This window comes from Oncorhynchus gorbuscha, linkage group LG05 (assembly GCF_021184085.1).
Source record: "Oncorhynchus gorbuscha isolate QuinsamMale2020 ecotype Even-year linkage group LG05, OgorEven_v1.0, whole genome shotgun sequence".
Taxonomy (NCBI): domain Eukaryota; kingdom Metazoa; phylum Chordata; class Actinopteri; order Salmoniformes; family Salmonidae; genus Oncorhynchus; species Oncorhynchus gorbuscha.
In genome coordinates, this window is record NC_060177.1 from 39,171,673 (window position 1) to 39,198,988 (window position 27,316).

The 27,316-nt window shown below is 44.4% G+C and overlaps 1 pseudogene; it reads left to right on the forward strand.

Annotated features, from left to right (window-relative positions):
• The window catches only part of LOC124034873, a 144,245-nt pseudogene that overhangs the window by 64,867 nt on the left and 52,062 nt on the right, over positions 1 to 27,316 (forward strand).

Genomic DNA, 27,316 nt, shown 5'->3' on the forward strand with positions numbered 1-27,316 from the left:
CTGATTTTTCCGTATTGTCAAGCAAAGAGGCACTGAGTTTGAAGGTAGGCCTTTAAAATACATCCTGATACACCTCCAAAGGACTCAAATGATGTCAATTAGCCTATCAGAAGCTTCTAAAGCCATGACATCATTTTCTGGAATTTTCCAAGCTGTTTAAAAGCACCGTCAACTCAGTGTATGCAAACTTCTGACCCACTGGAATTGTGATACAGTGAAATAATCTGTCTGTAAACAATTGTTGTAAAAATGACTTGTGTCATGCACAATGTAGATGTCGTAACCGACTTGCCAAAACTATAGTTTGTTAACAAGAAATTTGGCGAGTGGTTGAAAAACGAGTTTAATGACTCCAACCTAAGTGTACATAAACTTACGACTTCAACTGCACAAGCTTTCAAATGATGCCCACCTGACAGTAATTCTGTAAAGGCGTAGATGCAGGGCTGAGTTCTAAACAACTACAGTTGTTCTTCTGTTGTTTCTCAACTGCACAACTAGGAGATAAAAACAAACAAAAAAGCACCTCATAGTTGAAGACTCATCTTTGAGTCATAAGTGAATTGAAATTACTTAGGAACTGTGCACACTTTGGAGAGGTCTTTGGCTACTTGGAAACACCAGTTAGACCTCTCCCTCAAACCCTTGTCATTTAAATTGCACCTACCCCAAATTTTTCACAAATATTCTTGTCATGTTACTGAATTTATCCAGAGTATTTTCAGATTTTGTTTTCAACAAATGCTGAGAAAAGTACAGTAAATGTAAAGTGCACATAAAATAAAAAGTGTATTGCTGGGATTCAGTCTTGTCAGGTGAATTGTTGTCCTCATCTTTAGTCTAATAATTTTTCCATAATCTCCAAACTGTTCCATTTCAATTGCCACCATGGTTATGCATATGGTTTCCATATTTCTCCTGTAAGAAACATTTAAATGTAGCACTATCCATATAGGCCAATTCCCATGAGTGTAAGGGGTTAATAGCATTAATTAATCACAATGAATTTGCTCAAATATGGCACAAAAGAAAGATGTTTTAATTTATAATGCAGTGCATTCAGTTAGAGGCTTTGATTGTAAGGGATGGGAACACAACATTTTGTTTTGATAGTATTTTCGCCATAAACAACACAAAAGTAACTAACTGTAAACTAGTTCTGCTCCCAGTGTTCAAGTCGGCCTCCTCCCTCTTATCAATGTTCTTGAAGTTTAACACTTGCTCACAGCAGACACGCAATCTCTCTTTCTCACACAAACACACGCACACAGCTTTAAGTACTGTTAAAGCTTCAGGCATTCTAAATGAGTGTGACTAGGGTTATGGTTCCGGGTTGGAGCGAGCGGTCGCATCGGCACTTCGCTCCGCAGGTAGTATAACTTTTTAATTACATTTCATTACATTTCATTATAGCACAACGGTTTGATTTGTCTAATCTTAGCAATTTCTTCTTAGCTAGCTACATAGCCGTCTTTGTATCAAAGATAATTGCGTAATTATCGTATTTCGCCGTCCTAACGTAGTCTTCACTGCTCTGCCCAGCAGCTAGCCAGCTAGCCAGCTAGCTAACGTCCACCGATTAGCTGCACTGTAGAAACTATTACACTCAACTGAACGACTTGATTAGTGTAGTGTTAGCTAGCTACATAGCTGTCTTTGCTGTCTTCGTATCCAAGATAATTGTGTAGTTTAGAGTGTGTAGTCTTAGAGTGATTATCTTAATTTACCGAGGTTAGCTAGCCAGTTATTTGTCGTCCTTAACGTAGGAGACTCTGCTAGCTAACCAACAGCTAGCCAACAGCTAGCCAACAGCTAGCCAACGTCTTCTGAATAGAACTCAACAACCCGGTCGCATTCACAGGTAGTATCACATTTTCATTTAATTTCATTACAGTACAACGGTTTGATTTGTTTGATCGTAGCTAGCTACATAGCTAGCTACATAGCCGTCTTTGTATCAAAGATAATTGTGTAGTCTAGAGCGATTGTCTAGGTTAGCTAGCCAGCTATTGTCGTTCTTTTAACGCAACGTAACGTAATCAACACTGCTAGCTAGCCAGCTAGCCCCCCGAATAGCAGCACTGTCAAAACTATTACACTCAACGGAACGACTTGATTAGTGTAGTGTCAACAACGCACCCACTGCCAGCTAGCCTACTTCAGCAGTACTGTATCATTTTAATCATTTTAGTCAATAAGATTTTTGCTACGTAAGCTTAACTTTCTGAACATTCGAGACGTGTAGTCCACTTGTCATTCCAATCTCCTTTGCATTAGCGTAGCCTCATCTGTAGCCTGTCAACTATGTGTCTGTCTATCCCTGTTCTCTCCTCTCTGCACAGACCATACAAACGCTCCACACCGCGTGGCCGCGGCCACCCCTAATCTGGTGGTCCCAGCGCGCACGACCCACGTGGAGTTCCAGGTCTCCGGTAGCCTCTGGAACTGCCGATCTGCGGCCAACAAGGCAGAGTTCATCTCAGCCTATGCCTCCCTCCAGTCCCTCGACTTCTTGGCACTGACGGAAACATGGATCACCACAGACAACACTGCTACTCCTACTGCTCTCTCTTCGTCCGCCCACGTGTTCTCGCACACCCCGAGAGCTTCTGGTCAGCGGGGTGGTGGCACCGGGATCCTCATCTCTCCCAAGTGGTCATTCTCTATTTATCCCCTTACCCATCTGTCTATCGCCTCCTTTGAATTCCATGCTGTCACAGTTACCAGCCCTTTCAAGCTTAACATCCTTATAATTTATCGCCCTCCAGGTTCCCTCGGAGAGTTCATCAATGAGCTTGATGCCTTGATAAGCTCCTTTCCTGAGGACGGCTCACCTCTCACAGTGCTGGGCGACTTTAACCTCCCCACGTCTACCTTTGACTCATTCTTCTCTGCCTCCTTCTTTCCACTCCTCTCCTCTTTTGACCTCACCCTCTCACCTTCCCCCCCTACTCACAAGGCAGGCAATACGCTCGACCTCATCTTTACTACATGCTGTTCTTCCACTAACCTCATTGCAACTCCCCTCCAAGTCTCCGACCACTACCTTGTATCCTTTTCCCTCTCGCTCTCATCCAACACCTCCCACACTGCCCCTACTCGGATGGTATCGCGCCGTCCCAACCTTCGCTCTCTCTCCCCCGCTACTCTCTCCTCTTCCATCCTATCATCTCTTCCCTCTGCTCAAACCTTCTCCAACCTATCTCCTGATTCTGCCTCCTCAACCCTCCTCTCCTCCCTCTCTGCATCCTTTGACTCTCTATGTCCCCTATCCTCAAGGCCGGCTCGGTCCTCCCCTCCCGCTCCTTGGCTCGATGACTCATTGCGAGCTCACAGAACAGGGCTCCGGGCAGCCGAGCGGAAATGGAGGAAAACTCGCCTCCCTGCGGACCTGGCATCCTTTCACTCCCTCCTCTCTACATTTTCCTCCTCTGTCTCTGCTGCTAAAGCCACTTTCTACCACTCTAAATTCCAAGCATCTGCCTCTAACCCTAGGAAGCTCTTTGCCACCTTCTCCTCCCTCCTGAATACCCCCCCCCTCCTCCCTCTCTGCAGATGACTTCGTCAACCATTTTGAAAAGAAGGTCGACGACATCCGATCCTCGTTTGCTAAGTCAAACGACACCGCTGGTTCTGCTCACAATGCCCTACCCTGTGCTCTGACCTCTTTCTCCCCTCTCTCTCCAGATGAAATTTCGTGTCTTGTGACGGCCGGCCGCCCAACAACCTGCCCGCTTGACCCTATCCCCTCCTCTCTTCTCCAGACCATTTCTGGAGACCTTCTCCCTTACCTCACCTCGCTCATCAACTCATCCCTGACCGCTGGCTACGTCCCTTCCGTCTTCAAGAGAGCGAGAGTTGCACCCCTTCTGAAAAAACCTACACTCGATCCCTCCGATGTCAACAATTACAGACCAGTATCCCTTCTTTCTTTTCTCTCCAAAACTCTTGAACGTTCCGTCCTTGGCCAGCTCTCCCGCTATCTCTCTCTGAATGACCTTCTTTATCCAAATCAGTCAGGTTTCAAGACTAGTCATTCAACTGAGACTGCTCTCCTCTGTATCACGGAGGCGCTCCGCACTGCTAAAGCTAACTCTCTCTCCTCTGCTCTCATCCTTCTAGATCTATCGGCTGCCTTCGATACTGTGAACCATCAGATCCTCCTCTCCACCCTCTCCGAGTTGGGCATCTCCGGCGCGGCCCACGCTTGGATTGCGTCCTACCTGACAGGTCGCTCCTACCAGGTGGCGTGGCGAGAATCTGTCTCCTCACCACGCGCTCTCACCACTGGTGTCCCCCAGGGCTCTGTTCTAGGCCCTCTCCTATTCTCGCTATACACCAAGTCACTTGGCTCTGTCATAACCTCACATGGTCTCTCCTATCATTGCTATGCAGACGACACACAATTAATCTTCTCCTTTCCCCCTTCTGATGACCAGGTGGCGAATCGCATCTCTGCATGTCTGGCAGACATATCAGTGTGGATGACGGATCACCACCTCAAGCTGAACCTCGGCAAGACGGAGCTGCTCTTCCTCCCGGGGAAGGACTGCCCGTTCCATGATCTCGCCATCACGGTTGACAACTCCATTGTGTCCTCCTCCCAAAGCGCTAAGAACCTTGGCGTGATCCTGGACAACACCCTGTCGTTCTCAACCAACATCAAGGCGGTGGCCCGATCCTGTAGGTTCATGCTCTACAACATCCGCAGAGTACGACCCTGCTTCACACAGGAAGCGGCGCAGGTCCTAATCCATGCACTTGTCATCTCCCGTCTGGATTACTGCAACTCGCTGTTGGCTGGGCTCCCTGCCTGTGCCATTAAACCCCTTCAACTCATCCAGAACGCCGCAGCCCGTCTGGTGTTCAACCTTCCCAAGTTCTCTCACGTCACCCCGCTCCTCCGTTCTCTCCACTGGCTTCCAGTTGAAGCTCGTATCCGCTACAAGACCATGGTGCTTGCCTACGGAGCTGTGAGGGGAACGGCACCTCAGTACCTCCAGGCTCTTATCAGGCCCTACACCCAAACAAGGGCACTGCGTTCATCCACCTCTGGCCTGCTCGCCTCCCTACCACTGAGGAAGTACAGCTCCCGCTCAGCCCAGTCAAAACTGTTCGCTGCTCTGGCCCCCCCAATGGTGGAACAAACTCCCTCACGACGCCAGGACAGCGGAGTCAATCACCACCTTCCGGAGACACCTGAAACCCCACCTCTTTAAGGAATACCTAGGATAGGATAAGTATTCCCTCTCACCCCCCCCCCTTTAAGATTTAGATGCACTATTGTAAAGTGACTGTTCCACTGGATGTCATAAGGTGAATGCACCAATTTGTAAGTCACTCTGGATAAGAGCGTCTGCTAAATGACTTAAATGTAAATGTAAATGTAATACTGATGTTTTGCCTGTTTGATTGCTTTACAGATGGAATAACTACATTGTTTGTATTCAACCATATTACCAGTCATCTTGCCATGGTTAAATGCGGTGGTTCGCGCTTTCGGTTTTACGCAAATGCTGCCATCGATCCACGTCACTGAACTGGGGGTGTGTGAGGGGAATACTACCGAACAATTTACAATGACTCGTCATGGAGCACTCCACGTCCCCTGCTACTCAGAAGCCCCAGTGTTGAGGGGAAGGTCTGACCCTGGCGTGGCCCTGTGTTCTGCTCCACTAAATAGCACAGTAGCCCGGGTATTATTCCATTATTGCATCTGCTTTGCTTCATTCTGACTGATGGGCACTGCTGACAAATGGCATTTTCTCCGAGGCAGCATGCAACCCTTCCTATAGGCCTAACTCCTTCTCTTTTGGCTCGGTTCCACCTCAACCCCTAGATCCTGTACTGTTTCCCTTTCCTGTTCAAAAACAATATATATATTTCTGTAAACAATATGGGGATAGCTCACCCTTGCCCTCCATAAGACCATGTTGCTTTCATCCAGATATTCAAACAGTAAAGAGAAGGATAGGCAAAAGCAATATGGCCTCAGAGAGGGCAAAGTGGAACAATCCCCATATTGCTTACATCAATCCAGTCATTTCAGATCTGTGCATACCAAATGTGTAGGAGTTCGGGCAAAGAGGCTTGGGCCAGAACCTCTTTGAGAAAAGGAAAGGAGGAAGATGAGGTGTAGTAGAGAGGTGCAGAGAAAGGGAGGGAGAGAGCGAACAAGATGGCTTTGGTCTGCTGCATAATAATTCAAAGAGATTATTATTCAAATGAAGACAACCTTTCAGCAGAAAGAGAGGAGAAGATAAGAAAGGGAGGGAGGCAAACAAGAAGCCAGCTCTAATTTACAACTCACTCCAACTGCAATTGCCACCATCTCATGGCCCATGCATGAACTTAAAAGATGGTGATTCTCTCATATTTCAAAGTAGTGTTAGGGTCTACATTCGTCTCCCCTGCCCAACAGTAACCCAATATTTTCCACTCTAGAACCAAAGTCCCTATTTTCTGACTGGCTGACTGTTTTAGTCCTGGTCTGTCCTTTTCTCAGGACCAGGTTGTTGTTAAAACTCTCTTGCAACGTACCCCGACCTCGTAATTTACAGCCCAATTTCAAGGGACACTGCCTTACCTGAAGGAGAGGGAGGGGAAGGGAGAGAAATGGAGAGGAAGAGAAACGTTTGGAAGGAGAATTACGCCTCCCTTTTTTCCCCATGATGCATTGGGACTATCCCTTCAAGTCTGACAGCGTGATTCACAATCCAACCCCTTTATGCCCGTCTCATATACACACACACACGCTGTTAATTAGCCAAACACAGAAACACAGAAGCCATCTCCACATCGCTGCACTGGGGGTGTGTGAGGGAGATACTACTGATACCAGCACATATCTTATCTGAACTACACTGAACAAAATAAATGAAACATGCAACAATTTAAAACATTTTACTGAGTTACAGTTCAAATAAGGAAATCAGTCAATTGAAAGAAAATAATTAGACCCTAGTCTTCTGTTGGTGACAGATACTTAAAAAAAAGTAGGAGCATGGATGAGAAAACCAGTCAGTATCTGGTGTGATCACCATTTGCCTCATGCAGCGCAACACATCTCTGTCGCATAGAGTTGATCAGGCTGTTGATTGTGGCCTATGGAATGTTGTCCCACTCCTCCTCAATGGCAGTGCAAAGTTGCTGGATATTGGCAGGAATTGGAACACAATGTCGTACACGTCAACCAAGACCATCCCAAACATGCTCAATGGGTGACATGACTGGTGACTATGCAGGCCATGGAAGAACTGGGACATTTTCAGCTTCCAGCAATTGTGTACAGATCCTTGCGACATGGGGCCCGTGCATTATCATGCTGAAACATGAGGTTATGGCGGCAGATGAATGGCACGACAATTGGCCTCAAGATAACGCTGTCTGCCCGGTACAATTGAAACTGGGATTAATCCGTGAAGAACACACTTCTACAGCGTGCCAGTGGCCATCGAAGGTGAGCATTTGACCACTAAAGTTAATTAGGACGCCGAACTGCAGTCAGGTCAAGACCCTGGTAAGGACGACGAGCAGAAATGTGTTAGTACTTGCCGTCACAGTACCTATCCCCACCACACAATTACTCACATTACAGTCTGGGAGCAGTACAGGGTTCAACTTAGCGGCACATCGGTACAGCAACCCTCCGATGCATGTCTCCCTGACCATTTTATTTTACTGATCTGTCCTCTCTCTCTCTTCCAGGGTTACTTTCTGCTGTTTGAGTCCATGCTCTACGCCAGAGACCTCTACCTGGCCGAAGGGGGCTCAGATGAGACACACACACACACACACACACACTTTAGCTTACTGAATTTATTGACCCTAAACCCTCATAAAATGATAAATACACTCCTATGCAAATAGCTTATAGTCTAAATGCCTGTATAAATATCATATCCCCCCACCACAAAAAAAATAAACAACATAAAAAATACTTGTTAATAGGCTAGATCAGGTTTTTTACCGTCTCTCTTTTCCCTACCTATTGTGGTTGATAATATTGTGGGTGGAGCTTAAAATGGCATTAGATGTTGCATGACCGTCATGTGACCACAACACCTGAGCAGAGCTATCAGGCAGCTTTTTTTTCCTGGTATGGACACACATGGACATGGACGCAAACACACAGGAATGGACACGCACACAAACTTCAGTACTGGTCCACCGAATGCCCCCTGTAGGAAGTGTAGTAGAAGGCAGTAGCCATCCAAAGCCAGTTCAGTGTGGTTTTATATGTACATTTGCAACATTTTATTGTGCGTGCCTGTCTTCGGAGCCTTATCTCCGGCCGTGCATGCCGTTTTGTATTTTACTGTGTATCGATTTAAATTCGAAAAGGGGTGAAAGCAACCAGAGTTTTAAATTACAGGAGAAATCACTTGTGGGAGACTTGACTGCCTTAGTTTTTACTGAAGCGCAAAGCCACTGCAGTTGATGCATTGCAAAGGTCTGTTCTCTTATTTATGGATTTCTTTGATGTGCATATGTGTAAGCACACTAGAGCACAGAAGATAAATTTAAAATTAGACACCAACATTGTCTTCATCTTACCGAAGCAACTTTTCTTACGTCACATAATTTTTTCCCCCCTCTCGATTTGCGTACTGATTGAGCAATGCTGGAAGTAATCTCTTGTGGAAAGAAACACATAACAACTGGTATTGTAGTTTAGCGTCTTGTCAATAGACTGGGATGCCACGACTACCGAAGAACTTTGTTCCGGTGCTCAGATTTTTCGTCACATGACCGTTTGGACATATCACGCTTAAAAAGTTAAAAAGACATCATATCATTCTAGATCCTATTTTAACAGGTTGCACATCAAAATGTAAATCATGCATTCTCCGGACGTTAAATGAAATAGCAAGCTTATTTTTTTAAATCATCCCATCTCCGTTGTCTTACTTCTCAACGGTACTGGGAAAAGTTGGTCAAGAAACCTACCACTAATGGAAATGAACTGTGCATTAAAAGTGAAACAAATAGATGTATTTATCATTATCCAGCAAAATGGGTCAGTGTATTGAGATACAACTTTTTGTCCATACCACCCAGCTCTAGTGTGTATACATGTTAACAGATTGTACACAGTACAGTATTTCACTGCTTTTCTGCCTTTCTGCCTGTGTGTTTTTGTACCATTTACCGTGTGTGTGTGTGTGTGTGTGTGTGTGTGTGTGTGTGTGTGTGTGTGTGTGTGTGTGTGTGTGTGTGTGTGTGTGTGTGTGTGTGTGTGTGTAGCCCATGCCGGCATGTGCACTCACTGGTGTGTGAGAGAGCATATGGACATTCAGGGTCAGCTCCTGTCTGTCACTGGCCAAGCTTAATGATTTGTGACAAACAGGGCCTCACATAGGAGTAGTTCCGAGAGTAGTTCCGAAATGCTGCCTTTTGCTGCAGAAATATCACACACCTGGAGAGGGAAGGGGGAGGGGGAGGTAGAAAGAGAAAAAGGTGGGGAGAAGAGGGTGCAAACTAGAGGGAGAGAAGGAAAGAGCAATTAAGATGAGAAAATGTGAGGGCAGAGATCGCGATGGATAGAAGAGAGAGAGATGGGTAGAGAAAACGAGATGAAGAGGAAAGAGGGGGCAGAGCCAGATGAACGGAGCAGAGGGCATGGAGAGAAAGAATGAAGGATAAAGAGTATAGGTAAGATACTGAATCCCCACCTCTGATTTCTCTTGGTTGGAAGCCATTATTTGTCAAGCATTCTCTCATAACTCTTTTTGGGGTTTCTTAATTTCACTGATGGGCATGTGTGTTATTTCTCCATCTCCTGGGTTGCAGTAGTGTGTGTGTTTTACATTAGTGTGTTTCAGAAGTTCCCTCATTCTACCCAGCACATTAACCTCTTCATCCCTAAATATGTCCCCATTCACCAGAGTAGTCAAGGGATAAGGGATCTTTTTTTGTCAGTCCGTCCATCCCCCCCTCCTCCCTTCATGGCCGACCAGGAGGGGGGGGTTGACAAACGGGCTGTGAGCAGCGAGTCGAGAAGGACACAGATGTCAAAGCCATGAATCTGGGGATACCTGTGTACACCCCCCCCCCCCCCCGACTCGTTCTCTCTTTCTCTCTCTCTCCGTCTACAGTACAGCACCCCTCCTCCTGCCTCTCAATTTTTTTCCTATTTATCTCTACTTCTCTCACCCCCTCCTTTCTCTCCCACCCCTCTTTCTCTTTTTCTCTCCCCCTTTCTTTGACAGGCCTGTTTCATTCCTGCCCAGTCAGCATCCCCCTCCTCTCACCTAGCCCTCATAATTACTCACTTGCTCCAGTAGTCAGGGAAAAATGAAGTGACAAATCTGTCATCGTGGGTGGTAGTGTGCGTGGCTCTTCAGCCACGGTGACACCTGCCAATCAGAGGAGCCCGTGAGACGACCATCACATAGCTGTCACCATCCATTGAGTCTTCCTGTTTCTTACACAACACGACTGATGTGATCACAGCAGACCTAGCCTACTAGTAAGTCTAGCTAATGTTAGCGAACAAACAAAATGAATATACAATTACACTTATACTTGTTTACTTGACTTTTATACTCAATAAATTGATGCGGAAATCCATCACTTCTGTTGTTTGGCTATGCCTATAGCAACGTTCGAAAATGAGGTTGATAGCTTGTATTCTTGACCATAAAATCAAATTTTATTGGTCACATACACATGGTTAGCAGTGTGTATTGCGAGTGTAGCGAAATGCTTGTGCTTTGTGTTCCGACAGTGCAGCAATATCTAACAAGTAATCTAACAATTCCACAACAACAACATAATACATACAAATCTAAGTAAAGGGATGGAATAAGAATGTGTACATATAAATATATGGATGAGCAATGACTGAGTGGCATAGGAAAGATGCAATAGATGGTATAAAATACATTATAGACATATGGGATGAGTAATGCAAGATATGTGAGCATCATTATTATAGTGGCATTAATAAAGTGACTAGTGATCCGTTTGTTAGAGTTGCCAATGATTTCAAGTCTGTATGTAGGTAGCAGCCTCTGTGTTAGTGATGGCTGTTTAACAGTCTGATGGCCTTAAGATGGAAGCTGTTTTACAGTCTCTCGGTCCCAGCTTTGATGCATCTGTACTGATCTCGCCTTCTGGATGGCAGCGGGGTGAACAGGCAATGGCTCGGGTGGTTGTTGTCCTTGATTATCTTTTTGGCCTTCCTGTGACAGGAAGCTGTAGGTTTCTTGGAGGGCAGGTAGTTTGCCCCAGGTGATGCTTTGTGCAGACCGTACCACCCTCTGGAGAGCCCTGCGGTTGTTGGTGGTGCAGTTGCCGTACCAGGAAGTGATACAGCCCGACAGAATGCTCTCAATTGTTTTCCTGACACAACACTCCGAGTGCCCTCATCTCCTCCCTATAGGCTGTCGTGTCATTGTTGGTGATCAAGCCTACTACTGTTGTGTCGTCTGCAAACTTGATCATTGAGTTGGAGGTGTTCATGGCCACACAGTTATGGGTGGCCAGGGAGTACAGGAGGGGGATGAGCACGCACCCTTGTGGGGCCCCAGTGTTGAGGATCAGCGAGGTTGAGATGTTTCCTTGCATCACCACCTGGGGGCGGCCCGTCAGGAAGTCCAGGACCCAATTGCACAGGGCGGGGTTGAGCACCAGGGCCTCAAGCTTAATGATGAGCTTGGAGGGTACTATGTTGTTAAATGCTGAGCTGTAGTCAATGAACAGCATTTTTACATAGGTATTCCTCTTATCCAGAAGGGATAGGGCAGTGTGCAGTGTGATGGCGATTGCATCGTCTGTGGACCTATTGGGGCGGTATGCAAATTGCAGTGGGCCTAGGGTGACAGGTAAGGTGGAGGTGATATGAACCTTGACTAGTCTCTCAAAGCACTTCAAGATGACAGAAGTGAGTGCTATGGTGCAATAGTTATTTAGTTCGCTAAAATGCTCTATGCTGCAATGCAGGTTACGTTGAATTGAGCTCTAAGGTTCTCGAACTTGCTATGGTGATTGTCACAGATTCTCCTCTGAAAGCTTGGAAATCTTTCTGGCTTGCATCCAAAATGGCATCCTATTCCCTTCATAGGGAATAGAGTGCCATTTGGGACGCAACCTCAAAAATACAAGCCTGTTGAGGTGGTAGTCAGAGACAGAGCAGTCTGTACAAGGCTTCTCAGGCTTCTCCTGTCACTATGATTCTCTTCTGTGGCCTTGTTGCATTATATATGAATAAATTCGAGCAATATCGTATGTAAGGTGTGTGCGTGTTGGCGGAGAGGCAGGGCTAGGGGATACATGAGGTTCAGGATTATAGTTTATTATTAAGGTCCATAACATCTTATATGAGGATTGTCAAAAAATTAAATTTCAAATTAACACCACAACAATGAACTTGACGATTGCCAAGTGTTTCCCTTAGCAGGTAATTGTCAGCTTTCAGGTAGATAAAAAAAGACTAATAAACACATTGCTGGACACATCTCTCAATGTTTGACTATTGCCTGTGTTTCTTGGTCTTGCCCTCTCACTAGCGAACAGTATCAACTAGGTCCTGCCCGCGACTGTTCACGCACTAGCTAAGTCTGCAGTAGTGCTATGTTAAGTTAAGAAACATTCAAGTAGAACAAAACACATGACAAATAGAAATAAGAAGAACATGAGAAAGTAAGTAAGATATATATAGGATCAGTTCTAGGGCCACTACCAATACCATATTTACCATGTGCAGGGATACTGGAATGGTAGGATTAGATACAGTATGTATAGGGGTAAGGTAACTAGGCATCAGGATATATCATAAACAGAGTAGCAGCAGCATATATGATGATTGTATTACATGTGAGTGTGTATCTGTGTAGAGTCAGAATGAATGTGTGTGCATGTTTATGTATGTGTGTGGACCATTTTAAGTCCTTAGTGATTTGGACACCGAGGAACTTAAAGCTCTCGACCCACTCCACTGCAGATGTGGATGGGGTACACTCCCCCCCCCCCCCACCCACCACCACCATAATGCCAGGTCACTGATTTCCTCCCTGTATGCTTTCTCATCGTCGCCGGTGATCAGGCCTACCTCTTTTGTATCGTCAGCTAATTTGATTGTGTTGGATTCGTGTGTGGCCACGCAGTGGGTTAACAGGGAGTACAGAGGGGGACTAAGCACACACCCCTGTGGAGCCTCAGTGTTGAGGGTCAGCATTTCATAGGTAATGTTGCCTACCCTCACCACCTCGGGTCAACCCATCAGGATGTCCAGGATCCAGCTGCAGAGGGAGGTGTTCAGTCCCAAGCTTGGTAATGAGCTTGGAGTGGACTATTGTGTTGAACGCTGAGTTGTAGTCAATGAACAGCATTCTCACATAGGTATTCCTCTTATCTAAGTGGGTGAGGGCAGTGTAGAGTGCAATTGAGATTACATCATCTATGGATCTGTTGGGGCGGTATGCAAATTGTAGTGGGTCTAGGGCAGTGCTCACCAACCTTTTCTGAGTCAAAATCACTTTCTGAGTCAAAATGAAAGCAGAGATCTACCGCTCAGATGTTTTTAATCATGACTTAAACCTAAGCCTATGCAACATTAACCATTTTAAAACAGTTCTGTAGCAATGAGGTTTGTGCAGTAGTTATTGGCCAAATACATTATCACTGCATATTGGCTATGCTTCAATTGCCCTGCCAATTTTGGCCTTCTCAGACCATTTTCAAATTATATTTAAAAAATAATTGGTCTATGATCACACTGGTAATATATAATTTGTTATTACTTATGAGGCACAGCTGAATGAGCATAATATACATGTATTTTTTGTTTTTACTGGATTGATGGCCTGCATCTGATGGTCAGAGGGGAGGGATGTAGTCGCGGTGAGGCTACTCCCTCCCTCCCTGTTCTTTGGAACAGGAATGATGGTGGTCAGCTTGAGACGTGGTGATAACAGACTGGGACAAGGAGAGTTTGAAAATGACCGTGAACATGCTTTCCAGCTGTTCTGCGCATGCTCTGAGAACGCGCCTTCAAATTCCGTTCTGCCACGTGTCCTTACAAGTGTTGACCTGACTAAAAACCTTTGCCTCTGAGAGCGAGATCACCCAGTCCCCTGGGTCAGCGAGGACCCTTGTGCACGGCTCTGTGGTGTTTTTGTCATAGCGTGCATAAAATACATTAAGGTCGTCTGGTAGAGAGCATCGTTGGGCAGATCACGGCTGGGACTTACTTAATTTTTTTTATTTCACTTTTATTTAACCAGGTAGGCTAGTTAAGAACAAGTTCTCAATACAACTGCGACCTGGCCAAGATAAAGCAAAGTAGTGTGACACAAACAACAACACAGAGTTACACATGGAACAAACAAACTTACAGTCAATAACAAAATAAGAAAAAAAGCCTATGTACAGTGTGTGCAAATGAGGTATGATAAGGGTGGTAAAGGCAATAAATAGGCCATAGAGTCTAAATAATTACAATTTAGCAATTTTAACACTGGAGTGATAGATGTGCAGAAGATGAATGTGCAAGTAGAGATACTGGGGTGCAAAGGAGCAAAAATACTTAACATTATGGGGATGAGGAAGTTGGATGGGCTATTTACGGATGGGCTATTTACAGATAGGCTATGCACAGGTGCAGTGATCTGTGAGCTGCTCTGACAGCTGGTACTTAAAGTTAGTGAGGGAGATATGAGTCTCCAGCTTCAGTGATTTTTGAAATTCCTTCCAGTCATTGGCAGCAGAGAACTGGAATGAAAAGCCAAATGAGGAATTGGCTTTGGGGGTGACCAGTGAAATATACCTGCTGGAGCGCTTGCTATGGGTGGGTGCTGCTATGGTGACCAGTGAGCTGAGATAAGGCGGGGCTTTACCTAGCAAAGACTTATAGATGACTTTGAGCCAGTGGGTTTGGCGAGGGCCAGCTAACGACAGCATACAGGTTGCAGTGGTGGGTAATATATGGGGCTTTGGTGACAAAACGGATGGCACTGTGATAGACTGCATCCAATTTGCTGAGTAGAGTGTTGGAGGCTATTTTGTAAATGACATCGCCGAAGTCAAGGATCGGTAGGATAGTCAGTTTTACGAGGGTATGTTTGGCAGCATGAGTGAAGGATGTTTTGTTGCAAAATAGGAAGTCGATTCTAGATTTAATTTTGGATTGGAGATGCTTGATATGAGTCTGGAAGGAGAGTTTACAGTCTAAACAGACATCTAGGTATTTGTAGTTGTGGACATATTCTAAGTCAGAACCGCCCAGAGTAGTGATGTTGGACGGGCGGGCAGGTGCGGGCAGCGATCGGTTGAAGAGCATGCATTTAATTTTACTTGCATTTAAGAACAGTTGGAGGCCACGGAAGGAGAGTTGTATGGCATTGAAGCTCGTCTGGAGGTTAGTTAACACAGTGTCCAAAGGGCCAGAAGTATACAGAATGGTGTCGTCTGCGTAGAGGTGGATCTGAGAATCACCAGCCGCAAGAGCGACATCATTGATGTATACAGCGAAAAGAGTCTGCCCGAGAATTGAACCCTGTGGCACCCCCATAGAGACTGCCAGAGGTCCGGACAACAGGCCTTCCGATTTGACACACTGAACTCTGTCTGAGAAGTAGCGAGGCAGTCATTTGAGAAACCGAGGCTGTTGAGTCTGCCGATAGGAATTTGGTGATTGACAGAGTCGAAAGCCTTGGCCAGGTCGATGAATACTGCTACACAGTATTGTCTCTTATTGATGGCAGTTATGGTATCGTTTAGGACCTTGAGCGTGGCTGAGGTGCACCCATATGACCAGCTCGGACACCAGATTGCATAGCGGAGAAGGTACGGTGGGATTCGAAATGATCGGTGATCTGTTTGTTAACTTGGCTTTTGAAGACCTTAGAAAGGCAGGGTAGGATAGATATAGGTCTGTAGCAGATTGGGTCTAGAGTGTCTCCTCCTTTGAAGAGGGGGATGACCATGGCAGCTTTCCAATCTTTGGGGATCTCAGACGATACGAAAGAGAGTTTGTACAGGCTAGTGATAGGGGTTGCAACAATTTCGGCTGATAATTTTAGAAAGAGAGGGTCCAGATTTTCTAGCCCTGCTGATTTGGGTGAAGGAGAATTGGGGGAGGCTTGAGCAAGTTGCTGTGGAGGGTGCAGGGCTGTTGACCTGGGTAGGTGTGACCAGGTGGAAAGCATGGCCAGCCGTAGAAAAGTCCTTCTTGTAATTCTCAATTATTGTGGATTTATTGGTGGTGACATTGTTTCCTAGCCTCAGTGCAGTGGGCAGCTGGAAGGAGGTTATCTTATTCTCCATGGACTTTACAGTGTCCCAGAACTTCGTGGAGTTTGTGCTGCAGGATGCAAATTTATGTTTGAAAAAGCTAGCCTTTGCTTTCTTCACTGCCTATGAATATTGGTTCCTAACTTCCCTAAAAAGTTGCATGTTACGGGGGCTATTCGATGCTAATGCCGTACGCCACAGGATGTTTTTGTGCTGTTCAAGGGCAGTCAGGTCTGGAGTGAACCACGGGCTATATCTGTTCCTGGTTCAACATTTTTTGAATGGGGCATGCTTATTCAAGATTGTGAGGAAAGCATTTTTAAAGAATAACCAGACATCTTCTATTGACGGAATGAGGTCAATATCCTTCCAGGATACCCAGGCCAGGTTGATTAGAAAGGCCTTCTCACTGAAATGTTTTAGGGAGCGTTTGACAGTGATGAGGGGTGGTCGTTTGATCGCAGACCCGTTACGGACGCAAGCAATGAGGCAGTGATCGCTGAGATCCTGATTGAAGACAGCAGAGGTGTATTTGGAGGCCAGGTTGGTTATCTTGTAATCCTGCAGTGGACTGTAGCCCCTGCCACATGCTTCGGGCATCGGAGCTTGTGTAATAGGATTCCACCCTGTTCCTATACTGAACATAAATTGTTGGTCCCATGTTTCATGAGCTGAAATAAAAGATCCCAGAAATGTTCCATGTCTCTCAAATTTGTTTACATCCCTGTTAGTTAGCATTTCTCCTTTTACAAGATAATCCATTCACCTGACTGTTGTGGCATATGAAGAAGCTGATTGACCCATAGCTTACAATTTCTACGCCCCTACGGAAATCTAATTAACATAATACAAAAATCCCCATGGAAATCCACCTGCTTAAGCGATAGAGATATCTGTTTTTTTTGCATGGGCCGCGTCTCAATCCACCACCCCTTCCGCATCGGCGGTAAAAGGTGGAAAAGCTAAAGCGGCGTTTTGTCAGACCATGAGACATCCCAAAAATCAGTTTTCTCACAAAAACATCTGTAGCATCTGAAACGTTTGTCCTACAAAATATGACCACTCTATTGAAAGATGAGACTAACAATGGCGTTATCTGTTTTGATCTAGGACGCTAGTTAAAAATTAATGGTAGATAGTTTAATTTATTATTTCGTAAAATAAGGTAATAAATACATGTAAAAAAAATACTTGTTTTTATAATAGTTACCTGATCTTTCTTATATCTTTCACTTCTGCTTGTAAACAGAAAGCAGTCGTATAGAGTCATGATCTGATTTGCAGAAGGGAAACAAGGGAGGGCTTTGATACTTGCTTGGGGGTAGAGTATCAGTGATCTAGGACTTTATCGCCCCTAGTTGCAAAGGACACGTGTTGATGAAAGTTGGGCATTAATTGTCTTAATGTCGCGAAATTAAAAACACCAGCAACAAGGTGGTGCTTGTTCATAGCCTCGTTCAGTTCGTTAAGTGCGAACTTCTTGTTTTTATTGTCCTAGGGTGGAATATATACAGCAGTCACAATAACATATCGTGTTGTTTTATGTTGCATTACAGGAACTTTAGGGATTTTGTTTGTGAGGTGCAGCTTAAAACATAGTAAAGCAAATGTGGAAAAACAAAGGATGTCATCCTTTCAGGTGTTTCCTAACACCTTTTGGTCTAATTATTATTATTTAGGAATGTGTCAATTAAAACAAATTCAGAATTACGGTAGTATGACATGTTTTAGTTGCTTAAATTAGTACGACCAAATTAATAAATAACAAAATGAATACTCTTAAAGGTACTGTGAGTTTGGTTCAAAAAGTTTCACTTCAATTGTAGCTCGACCGTTTTCTTTTAAATTAATTTAAAAAATGTTGCATTGTAAATTCTACATGTTATCAAGATCTCATCTCTTGAAGCATTCTTGCCACCCAACCCAACTACATACTACTGTTTTCTTGTCATCTTTCCTTTATTTAAAAAATAATGTGCATGTATCCATTTGCAGCACCAAAGCATTGAACAAAAACAGTCTACACAGTGGGGCGAATAAGTATTTGATACACTGCAGATTTTGCAGGTTTTCCCTACTTACAAAGCATGTAGACATCTGTAATTTTTATCATAGGTACACTTCAACTGTGAGAGATGGAATCTAAATAAAAAAATCCAGAAAATCACATTGTATGATTTTTAAGTAATTAATTAGCAATTTATTGCATGACATAAGTATTTGATACATCAGAAAAGCCAAACCTAATATTTGGTACAGAAAACTTTGTTTGCAATTAACAGAGATCATACGTTTCCTGTAGTTCTTGACAAGGTTTGCACACACTGCAGCAGGGATTTTGGCCCACTCCTCCATACAGACCTTCTCCAGATCCTTCAGATTTCGGGGCTGTCGCTGGGCAATACGGACTTTCAGCTCCCTCCAAAGATTTTCTATTGGGTTCAGGTCTGGAGACTGGCTAGGCCACTCCAGGACCGTGAGATGCTTCTTACGGAGCCACTCCTTAGTTCCCCTGGCTGTGTGTTTTGGGTCGTTGTCATGCTGGAAGACCCAGCCACGACCCATCTTCAATGCTCTTACTGAGGGAAGGAGGTTGTTGGCCAAGATCTTGCAATACATGGCCCCATCCATCCTCCCCTCAAAACAGTGCAGTCGTCCTGTCCCCTTTGCAGAAAAGCAACCCCAAAGAATGACGTTTCCACCTCCATGCTTCACGGTTGGGATGGTGTTCAAATCAAATTTATTTATATAGCCCTTCGTACATCAGCTGATATCTCAAAGTGCTGTACAGAAACCCAGCCTAAAACCCCAAACAGCAAGCAATGCAGGTGTAGAAGCAAGATGGCTAGGAAAAACTCCCTAGAAAGGCCAAAACCTAGGAAGAAACCTAGAGAGGAACCAGGCTATGTGGGGTGGCCAGTCCTCTTCTGGCTATGCCGGGTGGAGATTATAACAGAACATGGCCAAGATGTTCAAATGTTCATAAATGACCAGCATGGTCAAATAATAATAAGGCAGAACAGTTGAAACTGGAGGTTGTACTCATCCTTCCTCCAAACAGCTCTATTTTTGTCTCATCAGACCACATGACCTTCTCTCATTCCTCCTCTGGATCATCCAGGTGGTCATTGGCAAACTTCAGACGGGCCTGGACATGCGCTGGCTTGAGCTGGGGGACCTTGCGTGCGCTGCAGGATTTCAATCCATGACGGCGTAGTGTGTTACTAATGGTTTTCTTTGAGACTGTGGTCCCAGCTCTCTTCAGGTCATTGACCAGGTCCTGCCATGTAGTTCTGGACTGATCCCTCACCTTCCTCATGATCATTGATGCCCCACGAGGTGAGATCTTGCATGGAGCCCCAGACCGAGGGTGATTGACCGTCATCTTGAACTTCTTCCATTTTCTAATAATTGCGCTAACAGTTGCTGCCTTCTCACCAAGCTGATTGCCTATTGTCCTGTAGCCCATCCCCACCTTGTGCAGGTCTACAGTTTTATCCCTGATGTCCTTACATAGCTCTCTGGTCTTGGCCATTGTGGATAGGTTGGAGTCTGTTTGATTGAGTGTGTGGACAGGTGTCTTTTATACAGGTAACGAGTTCAAACAGGTGCAGTTAATACAGGTAATGAGTGGAGAACAGGAGGGTTTCTTTAAAAAAAGCTAACAGGTCTGTGAGAGCCAGAATTCTTGCTGGTTGGTAGGTGATCAAATACTTATGTCATGCAATAAAATGCAAATGAATTACTTAAAAATCATACAATGTGATTTTCTGGATTTTTATTTTAGATTCCATCTCTCACAGTTGAAGTGTACCTATGATAAAAATTACAGACCTCTACATGCTTTGTAAGTAGGAAAACCTGCAAAATAGTCAGTGTATCAAAATACTTGTTCTCCCCACTGTAGTTGTCAGGAGTTCACTGTTTTCCTCAGCACTCACTGTGTACACATGGGATATGGTTTCTTGTCCATGTATTTCACAATGGGTTCGACAGTGAACAACAGTTGTTGTATTAAAAACGAGACATTCTGCGGTCCGTAGCTTCCCGCCAGTCAGTGTGTGTGCGTGTGTCATGTACAGTCTGCTCTTTGAGATTGTGTTTGTGACAGTAGGTTATTCTGTGACAACTTTGAAGTGGTTTTATATCTGTCTTAATTTCTAGCACTTTAGCATATGGCTGTAATGTCCCTCCACGGGGGGGGGGCAGCCGTGGCCCCAAGCGCTTCAGCCTCGGCCAAATCACCAAGCCGCTGAACATAAACTCAGATAAACACATTTTAGATGTTTAACGTTTACAAAACACATTAAGACTCATGTTTAATGTTTATTTCAAATTCATGGTTTAATGTTTATAGAATGCATTCAGATGGGGTTTAATGTCTTCGTTTTTTTCTGAGCCTGGTTTGGCTCAGATTCTACTACAAGCGTGTTTTGTATTTTTGTCCCAGTCATAAACATGAGTCACAAACAAGGTCAGTATTGACTGAAAGTGTACAAAGTAGGACAGAGTGGCCATAATGGTCTGGTATTTGATGGATATCCTCGTTACTGGTGCTTTATGAAATGGATGCCGAGTGCAACACCCACAACAACTAGGACACCAGAGTCTCTTATTATGTGAGTGAAATTCATGTCAAATGTGTTTCATACTGTTAGGGTAATGTTTGCAATAGCTTCCTTGCCTTCTTTCCTCATGTATAACTGGTATGAGAAATTGGTGAACATATGGTAAGCTAAATATGGTAACAAGTAATCAAATCACAATTGTCTCTTTTTTTGTTGTTGACGGATAGCAGCTCCAACACTCAGACATAATTTACAAACTAAGTATTTGTGTTTAGTGAGTCCAGCAGATGAGAGGCAGAAGGGGTGACCAGGGATGTTCTCTTGATAAGTGTGTGAATTGGACCATTCTTCTGTCAAAAAGTACTTTTGGATGTCAGGAAAAATGTGTGGAGTAAAAAGTACATTATTTTATTTAGGAGTGTAGTGAGGTCAAAGTTGGCAAAAATATAAATGTAATAAGTCGTTTTTGGGCTTATCTGTACTTTACTTTAAAGTATTTTTACTTAAGTACTTTACACCACTGATTTCATACAGCTGTGTCTGGGCGTGAGCCCCAGATCCTGACTCTTCAGAATTTCCCACACAACACCAGACTAGTAATTGATATTAGTATGATTAAAGGTCCCGATAGTGCACGCAACCGCAGCGTTGGTAGCAAGTCAGAAATTCAGATTCAGCAGTGGAATCAGGGGCAAAAGGCATACCCAAACAGCGTACTATTTAGGATGCAAGTACGGGTATCAGGACTTGGCCATATATCTCCACTCCCTCCCCTATAGGGATGGGCACAGTTATAGAATATCAGAATATCCGAACAGATGTTAGAATTTCAACACCTGTGAGTATACATTTTTTGGTATTTTCTTTAGGACTTTTAACAATTGAAAAGCTTTTTAACAATTGAAAAGTTTTGTCAAATTAAATTGGCAAAGTTACACACACAAGGATATACCATGACATTTGAAATGATAAATTTAATAAAACAAACTTTAGACTATATTGTGTTATGTACAGCTCACTGAGTTACTGCTGCTTCAGACAACACGTGGCTTTGTTTACAGTTGCGCACTATTAAGTAGCCTACAGTTCTGAGGACGCACAAAAGGATTGTTTTATTTTCAAGCTAATTTTCTATGTCATGGACTATGGTTCATGGGTTGTGTTTTACGTGACAAGGCATTTTAATATCATAGCGCATTTTCCTCACTTCAAATAGCGATTAGCCTAGTACTGGTACGAACCAACAGCAGGTCCACAACATAAGAAACAGATCAATGCAAAACACTCAGAATCAGTTCTATAATGGCGAACGTCAGACTTTTCATTCACTGTTACTGTTAGCCTAGGCTACTGTTAGTCAAAAACTACCGATATAACAACCTGAAAACAAATGCACACTGTTTGCTGATGTGGCATTTTGCATCATTTTGATTGGTGATGTACACTGCTCAAAAAAATAAAGGGAACACTTAAACAACACAATGTAACTCCAAGTCAATCACACTTCTGTGAAATCAAACTGTCCACTTAGGAAGCAACACTGATTGACAATAAATTGCACATGCTGTTGTGCAAATAGAATAGACAGCAGGTGGAAATTATAGGCAATTAGCAAGACACCCCCAATAAAGGAGTGGTTCTGTAGGTGGGGACCACAGACCACTTCTCAGTTCCTATGCTTCCTGGCTGATGTTTTGGTCACTTTTGAAAGCTGGCGGTGCTTTCACTCTAGTGGTAGCATGAGACGGAGTCTACAACACACACAAGTGGCTCAGGTAGTGCAGCTCATCCAGGATGGCACATCAATGCGAGCTGTGGCAAGAAGGTTTGCTGTGTCTGTCAGTAAAGTGTCCAGAGCATGGAGGCACTACCAGGAGACAGGCCAGTACATCAGGAGACGTGTAGGAGGCCATAGGAGGGAAACAACCCAGCAGCAGGACCGCTACCTCCGCCTTTGTGCAAGGAGGACCAGGAGGAGCACTGCCAGAGCCCTGCAAAATGACCTCCAGCAGGCCACAAATGTGCATGTGTCTGCTCAAACGGTCAGAAACAGACTCCATGAGGGTGGTATGAGGGCCCGACGTCCACAGGTGGGGGTTGTACTTACAGCCCAACACCGTGCAGGACGTTTGGCATTTGCCAGGGAACACCAAGATTGGCAAATTCGCCACTGGCGCCCTGTTCTCTTCACAGATGAAAGCAGGTTCACACTGAGCACATGTGACAGACGTGACAGAGTCTGGAGACGCCGTGGAGAACGTTCTGCTGCCTGCAACATCCTCCAGCATGACCGGTTTGGCGGTGGGTCAGTCATGGTGTGGGGTGGCATTTTTTGGGGGGGCCGCACAGCCCTCCATGTGCTCGCCAGAGGTAGCCTGACTGCCATTAGGTACCGAGATGAGATCCTCAGACCCCTTGTGAGACCATATGCTGGTGCAGTTGGCCCTGGGTTCCTCCTAATGCAAGACAATGCTAGACCTCATGTGGCTGGAGTGTGTCAGCAGTTCCTGCAAGAGGAAGGCATTGATGCTATGGACTGGCCCGCCCGTTCCCCAGACCTGAATCCAATTGAGCACATCTGGGACATCATGTCTCGCTCCATCCACCAGTTCTGGGAGGAGATCCCTCAGGAGACCATCCGCCACCTCATCAGGAGCATGCCCAGGTGTTGTAGGGGGGTCATACAGGCATGTGGAGGCCACACACACTACTGAGCCTCATTTTGACTTGTTTTAAGGACATTACATCAAAGTTGGATCAGCCTGTAGTGTGGTTTTCCACTTAAAGTTTGAGTGTGACTCCAAATCCAGACCTCCATGGGTTGATAAATTTGATTTCCATTGATAATTTTTGCGTGATTTCACATTCAACTATGTAAATAAAAAAGTATTTAATAAGAATATTTCATTCATTCAGATGTAGGATGTGTTATTTTAGTGTTCCCTTTATTTTTTGAGCAGTGTGTTTATTTATTTTTTTGAATTTTGACTATCTGGAAAAAATCATGATATTCGAATAGTAAAATCATTTCAAATGCCCATCCCTACTCCCCTATCACTATTCTCCTCTATGTTCAGTCTATCCATACATCTCACCCTCTTACTGTATTTTTAGTCTACCCAGAACGTTGCACCATCAGCCTGGCTGCAGTGGGCGACATGGAGAAGCACCAGGGCCGTATTGCATTCTGGGATGACATATACGGGTTCAAGATGGCGTGCATGAAGAAGGCCGTGGTAACAGAGGCCGTGGTGCAGATTCTCCGACCAGACACTCATCTCTAAGCCTGCAGTCATACAGGTACACACACACACGAGGTATATAGAAAGGAAAAAGGTTACAGCAATTGAGTGGGTGTAGAGAGTTAGTCATAGAGAGAGAGAGGTCCCTGGAGGCAGGTTGTGTGTGTGTGTGTGTGTGTGTGTGTGTGTGTGTGTGTGTGTGTGTGTGTGTGTGTGTGTGTGTGTGTGTGTGTGTGTGTGTGTGTGTGTGTGTGTGTGTGTGTGTGTGTGTGTGTGTGTGTGTGTGTGTGTGTGTGTGTGTGTGTGTGTGTGTGTGTGTGTGTGTGCGTGTGTACATGCGTGGCAGAGCTGTAGCACTGGGTGATTGATAAGTCTAATCCTTGTTTAAGTTCCTCTTTAGGAAACTTCATTACTTTCTCCCCCCTGCAAATGGAAAGCCACTCACTGAGCTAATGGAGAAAACACACACACACACACACTGCAGGGAGAGAACAACACACTCACTAATACACACACACTACAAGCACAATCATCCTCTTAGATCCTGAACTTACATACACCATATACACACACATTGCGTTTCCTAACAGACATTCTATATCACACACACAAATGAGAGCATGGATACCTTTTTAAAACCTTTTTTTTGTCATATTCTCTGTCATTTCTGTGGACGCTCCTTCCTCTACCCATCCTCCTCTTTGTTAAGTAGCATGTTCTTTCCCACGTCTCTCCCATAATGAACGAGCGGAGCGGGTGAAATAATGGAATTTGAATCTTCTAATCGATAGTTTCTCCCCTCCAGTGAAAAATGGACAGCTCCCCCTCGGCTCAAATTGCATGGATTCTCATCCATTTCCTCCCTCTGATACGATCCAATAACATTCCATTAAGGATGGTCGGAACGGCGTAAAATTAAAAGCCTGTCTCAGGGAATTGTGAATCGCTGTTAAAACGGTTATGGCTTTTTTCTAAGAATGTTAAGGAATGTGCTTTAGAAAGTCAAATTGAAAAGGGGTGTAAAACCGTCCCTAGTTGTTGTACCTGTGTAATGTACCAACTTTTTTTTAAGCATGCAAGTCCTTTGTTTGGGTTCAAACCTCTTGTTTTGGCCTCTGTTGTGGTAAGTATTGTGTGTTTGGTTAATTATACTCAAGAACAGGGGGAAAGCAATCACCTTGAGGTACAAGTGCTTAGTTGTCTTTTATCGCTGAATATTGCTTGTATATTCACTGTTCTTCTGTTTCTTGCTTGATAAGACCAAAAGCATGTTCTAATTTCCTGGTTTGTTTGATTACAGAATGTGAAAGTGTGTGTGTATTGATCTTTTGTTTGTGGACTGCTCTTCCCAGAGGATTGATTGTAACACAGTGTGTCTCTCAGAGCTGGAGTTTGCATCAGACTTCTGCCTAAAGATTACAGACTGCACGGTGAGTCGCACACACAGACACACACGCACGCCTAACTCAATCTTCTGATTTAATCAAGGATGTCAGCTGTGAGGATTGATCACAGGTGTGGTGATAAATGGGGCCAACTAATTGGCTAGGAAGGGTCAGGTGGGTGGTACACTAGTGTGATTGATAGAAAATCCTCCTGATCCCCAGGTGTGGCTGATTACATGCATAGGGGGTATTGTGGATAGTGGCAGACTGTGGGATTTGGATGAAATTTCCTATAGATACTAGTCAGTTTTGTGTTTTCCCCCTTATGGGCTAAAGTTAGGATTTTAGAGGTGCTTAATCCTAGATATTTCACTATTGGTAACTACTACCCTGCGTGTGGACCACATGTGTGAGGGAGAGAATGGACAGCGTGTGCGTGTGTACTTGTATGTGCGTCAGCGAGAGCGTTCGTCCGCTGTGATGGAGCGCCTGCTTTTGTTCTCCTGTCGACAGTCCATTCATCAGCGATGCCTGCCTAACCTTGCATTAAATGAACAGCACAACCCCTGCGTCTGCGCCGCGCACACAGAAGACAAATACCCTCCCCCCCCCCTCTCCCTCCCTCTGCCCCCCCCCCCCCTTTTCTCTTATCACTCCTCCTTTCCCTGTATATGTAGGCCCAGAAAACCTCTGTCAAAAAGCATGGGTCAGGCTTTAAAGGTTTTGCATTGTTTTGTAGTCAGAAGGATATTATCTCAAGGGGTTGTCTTGTTTTTATTTTTGTATTTTTAAACTTTAATTTAATTCAGACTTGTGATTCAATATCTATGTAGTAGCTTATAGTCCAAATAAACAATTTCCCCTTGGTGAGATAAAATAGTATTTATTTCACCTTTTAAGACTAGTTACTTTAGACTAGTTTTAAGACTTGTATTACTCCCAAGGCCATTCTTTGCTGATAATATCCACTAGAATATTGCCCTGGTTGCTGTGATAAAAAGAATGTGATGCATTATATTCCATAGTTGATTCGGTGGAAAAAAATAACATAGGGATAGTTTTGGGGCTTCCTAACTTCAAAAGCCTCAAAGATCTGGTTTGGAAAGAGAAGGGTTACCTATATTTTTTTTATTCATTCTAACACCAGTGTCTCTCACTGCTGAAGAGGTTGATGGAAACTCACTTCTGTTTGATTCGTCTTTCACCTGCTCTCCATCAAATTTAAATTGAATGGAAAAAGTGGCCTTCCAGTCAGACAGAAGGTACTCTCTGAAATTTCAGGGACATTTTGGAGCACATTAAGAGCAAAATTATTCAACTCCCATCCCTGGTTATTTGTCAGCATCACTCATTGTCCACCAGGTGACTGTCACACCAAACACCTTACCCCCTAGGTGCAGCCCCATAGCATAACCCCCTGTGTGTTACTGAGTTTACAGTCGCCCCTGTTGTGTGCAGAGTTTTTAACTGGGCAGGAATGCAGGGCCTCAGAGTTCTACTTAAAATCACATCTGATGTTTTTCCCACCTTACTAATTATGAATTTCTGCTTGTATGATTTCACATGGAGTATCTACTATTTAGTTTTCCACACCCTCTCACACAATTAGACTACACGATATATACAATATAATCAACCAAAAAACACATGTACTAAATTACCTTTTCTCTAAGTTTAGAGAGCTCTATATCTCTAAATTTGGACTCCACAAGGTGTTGAAAGCATTCCATAGGGGTGCTGGCCCATGTTGACTCCACTACTTCCCACAGTTGTCAAATTGCCTAGATGTCCTTTGGGTGGGACCATTCTTGATACACATAGGAAACCGTTGAGCGTGAAAAATCCAGTAGCGTTTCAGTTCTTGACACACACAAACTGGTACGCC